This window comes from Rhinolophus sinicus, chromosome 4 (assembly GCF_057876585.1).
Source record: "Rhinolophus sinicus isolate RSI-liver-muscle chromosome 4, RSI-T2T, whole genome shotgun sequence".
NCBI lineage: Eukaryota > Metazoa > Chordata > Mammalia > Chiroptera > Rhinolophidae > Rhinolophus > Rhinolophus sinicus.
In genome coordinates, this window is record NC_142504.1 from 115,011,061 (window position 1) to 115,021,902 (window position 10,842).

Genomic DNA, 10,842 nt, shown 5'->3' on the forward strand with positions numbered 1-10,842 from the left:
TTGTCCTCTGTTCTTGGACTTTTCCAGGAAAGGTGACTGTGACACAGGCGGCCTCGCATCCACCCCCCAAATAGCTAATGCTGACCTCTTCTGGTCTGTGTCACAGGTTTCATACCTATTAGTCATTTTGTTATCATGTGTCTTCTGATGCTGGAGATTCATGGTCATTAAAAAAACTAGGTCCCAGGTTGCTATTCTAGCTTGCATGATTTTGGAGGTTTTCCCAAAGGGCTTTCTAGCATATTTTCTCAAAAGACATCTCAGCCAATTATTTCTTGATAGCTACAGGTGAGGAGTTCATGTCCTAGGAAATTATAATATTTGGATGGCATCCTATGCAAAACCATAATGTAGATCTTGTTGATTATGTAATGGTTTGGCTATCCTTAAGACCAGCCCTTAAAAGCAGGCACCCTTGGTATTCAGTGTGCCATCCTTCTTGTCTCCTGCCCACACAAGAATCACAGGCAGCTTAAGCAGAGCTGAGCGAGGCAAAGTGCTGCTTCATTCAGCCTTTACGCTCCAAGGGAAAGTGGTTACGAGAATGTGGGTCTCATCTCACTACCGAGCGCTACCACCATCCAGAGCGATCTGATGCACACATGAGAAAGGCAAGTGCCAAGAGACACGCGAAAGCTGACTCTCACTAGTAAACTCTTCTGCAATCCTTCCCTGTCCGCCGCTTAGACAGAAGGTGCATGGATTTGAACAGCTCCTTGCACTCCAGCCCTGGCGAGGACAGCCGTTACCTAACTGGCATGTACCAACAGCTGAGCTGTCCTGGGAAGGTTTTGGCTCAGGAAGGAGTATGTGAGCTCATTGCTAGGGACAGAGTTTAAAAACCAACAAACAGGTCGGGGGAGTGACACACAGGTGACCATGTTTTGCAAATAAACAGAGTTAAGTAAATCTCCCTGCCGGGAGAGAGGCCCTTTAGTTTGAAAGGTTTGGACTCTGAAAGTGTGTCTGCAACGTGTTTCACCACATTGTTGTGTTCAAGGTATTATTTGATGATTGGGAAAGCAAGAAGTGCTAGCAGCCCCCGCTTACCTTTGTGGGACTGAGAAAAGCCCAAATTGTGTCTTCTTCGGTTTAGGAAACAATTGCTCCTGCTGGGGACCAGCTCCCATCTCAGCAAGACCCAGGTGGCAGTGAGGGGAATAGGCACGTGGCCCGGCCCCATGCACACTTGTCCCCCCCCCCCCCACCTATGAACTCCTGCCTGCCCGCCTACTCCGCCAGGACGGGAGCAACAGTCAGGATAGATGAGGAAACAGACATATTTTGCATAGGAATTGCATATATGCCAACTCTTCCCCTAAATAAGCATATGCCTAAGACCTGATGAAACAGGACAGGTTAATACTAACCAGCTATGGGTTCAAGGTTACTTTACAGTTTATTGAGCATGAGCAGGAAAAACCAACGCTCTAAACTGTGTGTGTTCTAACCTAGGAAAGCTTCCTTTATCCTGCAGAACCGGCACTGGTCTGACTTAACTCACCCAAGTCCCTTCTGGCTACTCCCAAATAGTCATTAAAGTTAAAAAAATGCCAACCTCTGTGTAGACCTTGCGGTCCCCTCGACCCAGCCTCACCACACTCGTTTCCGGCCATGCTGATGCTTAGGCTGAGGGGCCATCTGCATCAGAGACAGCCGACCTTCCCCGAAGGAAGGTTTCCGTCCCCCGATCCCAAGCCTGCTGACGTGCCCCACACGAAGGGGGGCTCCGCGAGTTAGCTCACGCCCACTTGCTGACCTGGCCCCACTTCAGCAAGGCCAGGAGTTACTAGGAAGATGGTTCCTTTGGGTTTCTCCTGCTGGGAGGCAGACTACTGCCCTCATAGAATGGCACTTGTTTGTGAGGCAAGGCATGTGATACCAACACATATTGTAAATGGAAAATTTATAACTTGAGCTTGCGATGGGTGACAGCAAGTCAATAGTCTAGATTCAGCGGGATAAATTATACTGGTGGTCTGTCGATCCATCTCTACTTAAACCAGTCGACAGATGAACTGTCTCACTCTCCTCTGAAATACACAAAAACCGACGCCCACGACACTTAAATGTCTGCCTCCTAGAATGCACCACCCCCATCAGGTGAGTGTATGTTTATCACTCATATTTGTTCCCAGTCTGCTTATTTTACCTATACCTGTAATTGCATTTACACTGTTTCATTGACTATTACCTAAGTTAACAAAAACTATGGTGCAAAGGGACAGATATTCCAATAAAGACGGCAAAGGCTAAGTTGAAAGCTGTGATAAAGGGGTTGTTAAAAGGACTGCTTAGGTGTGGACACAACCACTATAAGAGACCAGGTGGAAAATTCTAAAACTCTAGGAATGCTGGAAGCTTCTCTAGGTTCGATTTCCACCTTGAAGTAGGAGAAAGAGAAATTTTAAATGATGCCTTACTGATGCGGTCAGTGGGCCCACACCCAAAGAAAAGCTCTTGACAAATGAAAGGACATTGAATGAACTTACAGTAGGTTAAAATAAGATGACGATTTCTCCACTTTACCTGACTTTGAGTAATCACCATCCAACCATACCATGAAGGGGGCTTCTACTACATTCTAGAAACAGGGAGATGGGACAGCCAGCCTGAAATCAGAAAGGAAAGGGAAATCCTGTCAGCATTATGGACTGAATTGTCATAAAGACGTAAGGCATCAGACCCGGTTTATTTTCCTCCTGTGTGACTCAGCACAGTGACAAGAATGGTGTATCTGTGACGGGACGGAGGGAGCTTTAAACTGAGGGGAGTGCAGGTGAAGACGACATATGAGAAGAGCTTCATAAGGAGAGAAATGAAAGAGTTCTGGAATCCGGTTTGAACTGGAAGAGGAAAGGGAACCAGCCAAGAAAGGATATAGTGCTCAGCCGTGATGATTCGGAAAAATAAATCTACTCTGTGGTTTCCCTAAAAGCATTGTTTTCTCCAATACATGAAAGCTTCAGCCAAAACCAGAGAGTCGCTCTAAATAGTGTGTGGTAGGAATTCTGCAAGTTTTTCAGTGTCCAGGGGGAATCAGTGACCAAGCTCATACCAGAGGAAAGAAGCAAATGCTTCCTCTGGTTATTGTGAGGCCTCAGTAGTGAGCCTCGAATGCTGAAATAATTACCATTTTCTCAGGAGGACTGTGTCACTTGGGACCTTCCCCCACCCCATGCCCCACCCCATCCCCACCCTGCCTCGAAATCAATGGGGTACCAGGCCTCCTGCCAAGTAAACTTCACCAGCTTGGAACAGTCTACAGAGTTTGCTGAAGTCACAAGATAATACAGCTAGGCAGAGATAAGAGCGACGTAGCAGAAATTCATCAAACTCAGGTCCAAGAGCACACAACTTCCCTGACCTTCGGGCCCTGCCCTCCATCTGTTTTGCTACTGATAACCTTCCACCTTCTCTCACCCTCGCTGTCTTGGACAGGCTCCCAGATCCAGGCACTAACGGAGCCTTCCACGGCACTTCACCAGCCAACAGGATCTGAGAACATCAGAATATTAGAGCTTTGGCAGACAACATCTTTCTCTGCCGCCTGCCAGGCTGAGAAACTGCTGGTTTAAACACACCTGGACTCCAGCGCATGAAACTCAGTCAGCATCCTGGCGGCAGCCCTTAGACTCACTGTTCTTCAACGGTCACGCAGCACTCACTGAGCGCCTTCGGCACGGCCGTGGACTTGGTGCCAAGAGTGACGTCAAAGTAAAAATAATCTGATGATGATGGGAATAGAGAATAGAAACAGAGAGGGGAGGTGGGAGACCAACTAACGGACTTTGGTCATTTATTAGTTTAGATATTCAGTCAACAAACACCTCCTACGTCCAGGAATTGGACAAAGCTCTAAGGATACAGTTATTTCCAGCACTGCCTCATGGCTCCAAGAATATTAAATCAGGCCACTTGAATGGCTCCTTAAATCGTGAGGACCGGAGGTGGGATTTCTGTGGGCGCCCATTTTGCATTGGTTATCCGGAGGAGCTAAGCTGCAGATACAGCGAGTTTGTTTCACTTGCTTCCTTTCTTCTTTAAAGGAGATGGCGATACGATAGAGCCAACTTCAACCTGGTCTTAGAGACTCCAAACTCTCCCAAATGCCAAGAGACCACCTGTGGGGTCAGAAGGATCCACTGCCCATCCACCGCCCTTAGAACAACGACCCTTTAGGTCGGAAGTGCCACTTCCAAACTTCACGTGGCTTTGGTTCATACTGACTCTCACGACATACCGGGTTCTTTGTGTCGTCAGCCTCGGGAGGAAGAAGTGGCATGATCGGGGGATACTCAGCCTGAGAGAAGAGTAGAGACAAGCAGGAAAACAAGCTATTTCTCCAGGTTTAGGACTTGCCCTGGCGGATGCATCGTTCCCACCCACAACTTGGCGTTTGCTTTGTATCTTGATAGAAATGTTCACAGTGGGCAATCAAAAACAAGTAAGACGCTGGTTTATGGCTCACAATTTCATGAGTTTGCGATCGCTCCAATTCTCAAAGCATTTGCTGACTGACTGCCAAGTATGTTTCCTGATAGAACCCTCTCACCACCACCGTCCATCACTATGGGAACACCCTGGCCACTTCCCTATTGCTTCTGAGACTGACGTCCAGGCTTCCTGCATAAAACGTCTTCCTGCACGGCTGCCCCTCCCTGGTCTGCCCTGCCTCTGAGCAGCTGACGGGGCAGATATACTCATAGAAGCCCAGCCCCGTGGATGCCATTCTGTCTTCACTTCCGGGCGCACCCCTCCCAGGCACACGGGAGAGCAGGGACCACCTCATCTCTCTCACCTCACAGGACAGCTGGCCATTGCTAATGCTGATGGCACAGGAGGGGACGCTCATCTTTCAAGGGTGACTATTATCCAAGTACCAGAGCTCCCCGCCCTGATAAGGAGCCAAAGCCAGTGGCTCCTCGGATAAGGTGACAGAGCAAACACACATGTCGTCAGAGAAGAGCAGAACGAGTTTGGAGACGGGGTGGCCCAGCCTCACAGAGATTCTGGTACCCGGACATGACACGGCTATTATCTGTAACTATCGCAGTTACAGCTAGTTTGGCTCACATTTCACACACCAAGTACCTCACCCTGATTTAAAGCAGCCTCTTGTCTACGACAGCCGGCCAGGGAAGTGCAAACATTCACTGCCAAGCAGAAGAGGGCAAGCCTGCTGGTCACTTTGTTTCAGTCCCCACAATAACCCTAAGAGCCACGGTCCCCTCACAACCATGGGGCAGGGATAACTACAAACGGAGGTCTGAGTATTTAACGTTATAAATCTGCTCAATAACATGCATCCTCCTCCTCCTCGCTTGACAAATGGCCGAAAGGCTAGGTTTGAGTTCAGGATCTTAGATTCCTCCAAGTCCTGTGGCAGAAGTGGTGATACCAGGAGAAGCAGCCCTCAGCCCTGCCTTCCCTTCTTGGTGCCAGCTCCATGCTGTTCTGCAAAGGACCCCGACTGCATGCACGTGGACCCCGCTGGGGCTCCCAACTGCTCACCTGAGTTGTCCACATTCCCTGACCACCACCACCCCGGCCACCATTCGGGCCCAGACCACAAGGGCAGGCTGGGTCCATTGCACAGGTCCTCTGAGGTCAGGGTAACTGGAGCGTCACTTGGAAGAGGGGACACAGGCTGAGCTGGGTGTGTCTCCTCTGCCCCCAGACCCCTTGCCCCATGTGGAGGGGCACAGCCAGGGGTTCAGAGAGGGACCCTCTACTGTAGGACAGGGACCTTCCTGGCGAGGGCACGCGCAGCACTGCTCATGAGTTATGTAAATACAAAAGGAAGCTTCGGAAAGACCAAGGAAGTGCCTCCAAGTTACGCACCTAGCAGGTGCAGAGCCAGCTTTCCATCTGAGGTCTCTGGGACTAAGCCGTCCGCTGTCTTCGATCCTGACTTAGTACTTAATACTGCAGATGTCGTCCCGAAAGAGAGGGTGGTTTTCATTTTATCCATGCTTCATAATTTCAAAGACGCCTGCCTCACCTTTATTTAAAACCAGGACTTTTTCAGATTTAGGGTTTCCGACTAAGTCTCCTCCACTTCGGGGGCAAGGAGAGGTTTTTAAAACAAATCAAAGACTTGAAAGCTATGGAAAATATCAATGACAACTCACAATTTAGTTTCAACTCAAAACCTTGAATGCTTCCTATGAGCGAGGCTATGTGCTGAAGCCTTTTACTGACAGAATCTAATATTTAATATGTTGAAAGAAATTAAAAAAAAATAAATCAGGCAGCCTGGCATTAAAATTGAGTGCACAGCATGAACTTCACTCTACATACCCCATCCGTATTGCAAAATCACGTTTGGAACTCATACTGTGGCCAAAGCACGGATGTGAGGAGAGGTGTGCCAGGGAGGAGAGACGCAGCACATCACAATCGTGGTCTTTACGTGCTTGCTCCTGTTACACCGTAAGAGGATTTAAAAAAAAAAACTTTCCGCCATCCTTCACCATTTTTCATCATGAATTCAAATATTTGCAAAGGGATCATGTAGGCCTATTTTCAATATTGACATTTTAAAAAGAAAGCTGAAACATCGCTTTTAATATGCTCAGTAGAATTTAAATATCAGAGCAACTTGCTGTCATAATTACCCTTTCATCAAAAAGGCTTAGTCACGTGACAGAAATTTCACATTGTCCCTTTGTTCTTGACCTCATATTTCCATTTCTTCTCCCCAGAATTTTATCCTAATGAAAACTACTCTTACGGCTGAAAGTCTTGGTCACCCTATCATACTTCTCTGCAATAGAAATATGTATGTATATACCAGTCAGATAAAATTTTATTTTGATTTTCTGTGGACCCGGGAGAAAAAGAAATTCATACTATTATCTCTCTGACCGTCCTCTTCAAGGACCATCCCTCCGGAAGGAGGCACACTTTCAAGATAGTGAAGGCGTCGGCGAAGAGAAATCATGAAATTTGTCCTCACCCCACTGCCCAGTCTGTATCCTATCTGAACTGAAACCATCCCAAACAGGCCTAATTGCCCTATTCCTAGGCCATGCTTTGCTGTCACCAGAGATCCACGTCAGAACAAGCAAGCACAGAGCCCGGTTTGAGGTTCCAATACCTTGACGAAAGAAGAGTCTCAATGAAAGAAAGCTTCCTAGACCCAGTATTTCCAACCAAACTTTGTTTGACGGAAGTTTTCACACCCTGGGGCAATGCACATTAAAATATAGGATGCGTGAGAAAAATGCCTCTTTTCTGATCATATCAGTTGTGAGTTAAAAGGGGAGTTAGGAAGAGCCAGCGTGACCACTGGCCCATTGCCGTACAGACTGATTTTAGGAAACCATGTGCAATGAGTTGTGTTCCCCCAAAAGATATGAAGTCCCAACCGCCAGCACCTCAGAATCTGACTTTATTTGGAAATGCATCACTGAAGATGGAATTAGTTAGGATGAGGTCATACTGGGACCCCTGATCCAATGTGAGGCAGAGAACAGAGGGATGCAGCTGCATGCCAAGGACCGCCAGGGACTGACAGCTACCACCAGAAGCTGGCAGAGACAAGGGAGGACGCCATCCCGAACCTCAGAGGGAGCGTGGCCCTGCTCTCACCTTCGGTTTGGACTTTGAGCTCCAGAACTGTGAGATAAAAATTGCTGTCTTAAGCCACCAACTTTGTGGTACTTCGCTATGGCAGGCTTGGAATACTATTAATTCCAAGTCGCAATTGCGGGTCTCAAAACTGATTCCCCTAACACCACGTGCGTCTGCAGACACCATGGGAAGTCTTCCCTTCATAAGAGAATCAGCTTCCAGAACTCCCACTGGATGTTGCCTACACAACTCCTGAGGGAAGGCAGATGGAGCCTGTTCCAAAAAGAGCAGTTACCAGGCACGCAGAGGCGGGGAGGGGAGAGCAGTTACCATGGATGCAGAGGCAGGGAGGGGAGGATGCTGCATCCCATCCAGCCTGGGCTTGGTCCCAGGAGCAAGGCTGCTCAGCTCCCAGCGAACTCTCCTGCCCACCAGAAGTTAAGAACCATGAACAGGGAGAAACGATAGCTTCAGCTTTGTGAAGACTTTAGCTCTCCTAACAGAGCAGCAGAGAAAAAAGGATGAAATCTGTCTTCTTACTTGAGATCCTGGCTGCACAAAGTCAGTTAAAAATATGATATAAACCACATCTTTCTCCCCTCTACATTGTTCCCAAAACAAATGAAGAAAAATTGACAAAGCAGCATATTGCAGAGTCAGTGAGGAAAGTGTCAAAGTACAACTGTTAGTTATGGTTCCTAAAAACTAACGGATGTAATTGGCCTGCTTCTTAAAAATCATTTATAAGCCAATCCTTTCAACAGTCTCTAGGATATGATGCACACACTTCATTTCAAAGCTGATTTAGGAGCAATGTTTTGAAAAGGACTAAAATTGTAAGCTTTATAGCTTACAAGTGTTAGAACTTATCAACTCCAGATTATAGCTCTTTGGTCTTCTGTCTTGAATGCTTTATTCCAAGAGCATATCCTTAGCCATGTAAGGGAGGAGAGGAGTGGAAGTGAGGTGAACACAGAGGAAGGCGAGAGGAGGCAGCAGAGAAACCGGAAGTGGCCCAGCTCTGGGCCTGGTCAGATTCCTTCCCAACGTTGTGGGCCTGGTGGGAAGCTGATGGTTAGGAAACACCTTCTGTGGGATCCAAGTACTCCATACATGCTTTGCAGCTTCCTCGTATACCACCAGTGACAGGGACTTGTGCAAACACTTGCCTCCGTTATGAGACAGGAGCTCCCCAAAGCATCTGTTCTCTGTGTGTCCTTCCGAGCTCCTAGCATAGGCCTTCCCCAGCAGCTCAGCAAATAAGCACGTAACCTGCATAGATTATTGGTCAAAGGAAATGCACTTGGGAGTCACACCGAGTTAAGCTGTACTGTGTTTCCCCGAAAATAAGACCTAGCGGACCATCAGCTCTGATGCATCTTTTGGAGCAAAAATTAATATAAGACCTGGTCTTATTTTACAATATTAATTTTTGCTCCAAAAGACGCATTAGAGCTGATGGTCCGGCTAGGTCTTATTTTTGGGGAAACATGGTAATCCTAGCTCTGCTACTGCAAAATTGGAGTTCGGCAATAATTCTGAAGACAAAACGAAGATTCCTGTAAACCTTGAGACAGTGTCTGGCACCCAATAAATACTCAAAAATGTCACTTAATACAAATGATAGCAATATTACATATGAACACAATAACCACATACAATTTAACTATGATACATTAAATTGTATTCATCTGAATTTTCATTGACACTGAGAGTAATAAGAGATTAATAAAATTACCATGACAATCTCTAGTATTAATGATCTCTAGTTCTTAGTTTAGTGAACTAATTTCACAACTAAACTTTTTCTAGATATAAATAAATGGTAAACTTACACACAAAAGTATCCCACCTGGCATAGTTTTAAACTTGAATATACTCAAGAAAACTTTTTCAAGCACTTTCCAAGCTTTGCCTCTCTACCATGGAGACATCGTATGCTCTCATTAGCAATGGTTGACAGAAGTATGTTTTTATGTTACAGAAGAATCTGGTAGTAAGGACTGATGTCTTGCTGTAATGCGCCCCTTTGGTTAGACTGCTTAGTTTGCAGATGCACACTTCACAATGATGCTGAAAAACACGCCTTGAGCAGTTAACCAACTGCTCTCCCATCCCAGAGGAAAAACTGAGGAAGTTCACATGGAAATCCTTGTGGTACAACCATGAAAAGGCAGGATGAAGGTCTTACAGTAATTTTTAGTTCGCTTCTGCACTCTCATGAACAAACAGTCGTGACAGCATGTAGTGTATATCAGCGCCGGCTGACCTGTCATGTCGGTGGGCATCCCAAACTCGGGTGAGTTCCAGAGCACTTCCAGTCTATCACAAAAGGCGTGATTTCACCCCAGGGATATGTTTATCAAAATTTGAATAAAGGATTCCTCTGCAAGGTACCTTCCCATGTGATAGAGCCACCTTCCCCTACCCCTGACGTTCACTCTAACTTTCAGTGACAAAAAAAGACAAAGTGTGATACATGTCAATGGTTATGAAAATTCATACTCTGTAATAATTTTAAAAATGCCTTTCCAGTGTGTCCGGGTTATTTCTGAAGAACTCCATTGCTGGCCAGTCAGCTAGCATGCCAATGGAAAATTGCACAATCGTAGCTAACTACAAAGGACTTGGAATCCACAAACCCATCCCCCAGCTTCCACATGAGCCACAGAGCACATGGGGCAGAGAAGATAAGGACAGTGAGTCTGTGCTCCAGAGCCACAGGACGGCCCCGCACGGCTCACCACCAGCGGCCAGTTTCTTCAAAAACCAGATTCCAAAGGTCTCCCAATCTCTTTCACATTTCTGTGTTTACAGATTAGGAAATCCACACTTCTTTCCAAGTGTACATGAACAGTTTTCCCCTACGAATGAGGAATTTTTATGACTTTAGAACCTACCTAACTGAGAACTTCTTTAGAAAAATATTTTGAAGCTGAGAGAAGAGACAGTTGTAATGTCCTCTCCTGGGTCGCGGTTAGTTGTTTTGTTGCTGGCGCTTTTTAATCAAAGAAGAGGAGTCTCTTTTCTAGGTCCTATAGGCCACTTTCCCTTTTTTTATCCACTTCGGGTAGGACAATTATTAGAAACCTTTATGCTGTCATTTCTGGGCCTTTCTTAATTTCCTTGAGAAAGAAATTTACATTGCAGACCTGTGACACTGCGTTATTTTCTGGATATCCCCTGCCTCACGTCATACAGACTACACGGGCCTGAATGATTAGCCCATTAAATGACTGCGAAATAATCAGACATTTTAAACGC

General features: G+C 46.4%; 1 protein-coding gene across 1 annotated transcript in view; it reads right to left on the bottom strand.

Annotated features, from left to right (window-relative positions):
* Positions 1–3,721, bottom strand: part of FBXO15 (F-box protein 15) — a 91,722-nt gene extending 88,001 nt beyond the window's left edge. The window contains exons 1-2 of the mRNA XM_088798042.1: positions 3,585–3,721; positions 2,530–2,612 (exon numbers count right to left, since the gene is read on the bottom strand). The gene's annotated coding sequence lies outside the window, so the exon portion shown is untranslated. The remainder of the gene's footprint in view (positions 1–2,529; positions 2,613–3,584) is intronic.
* Positions 3,722–10,842: the final 7,121 nt, after the last annotated feature.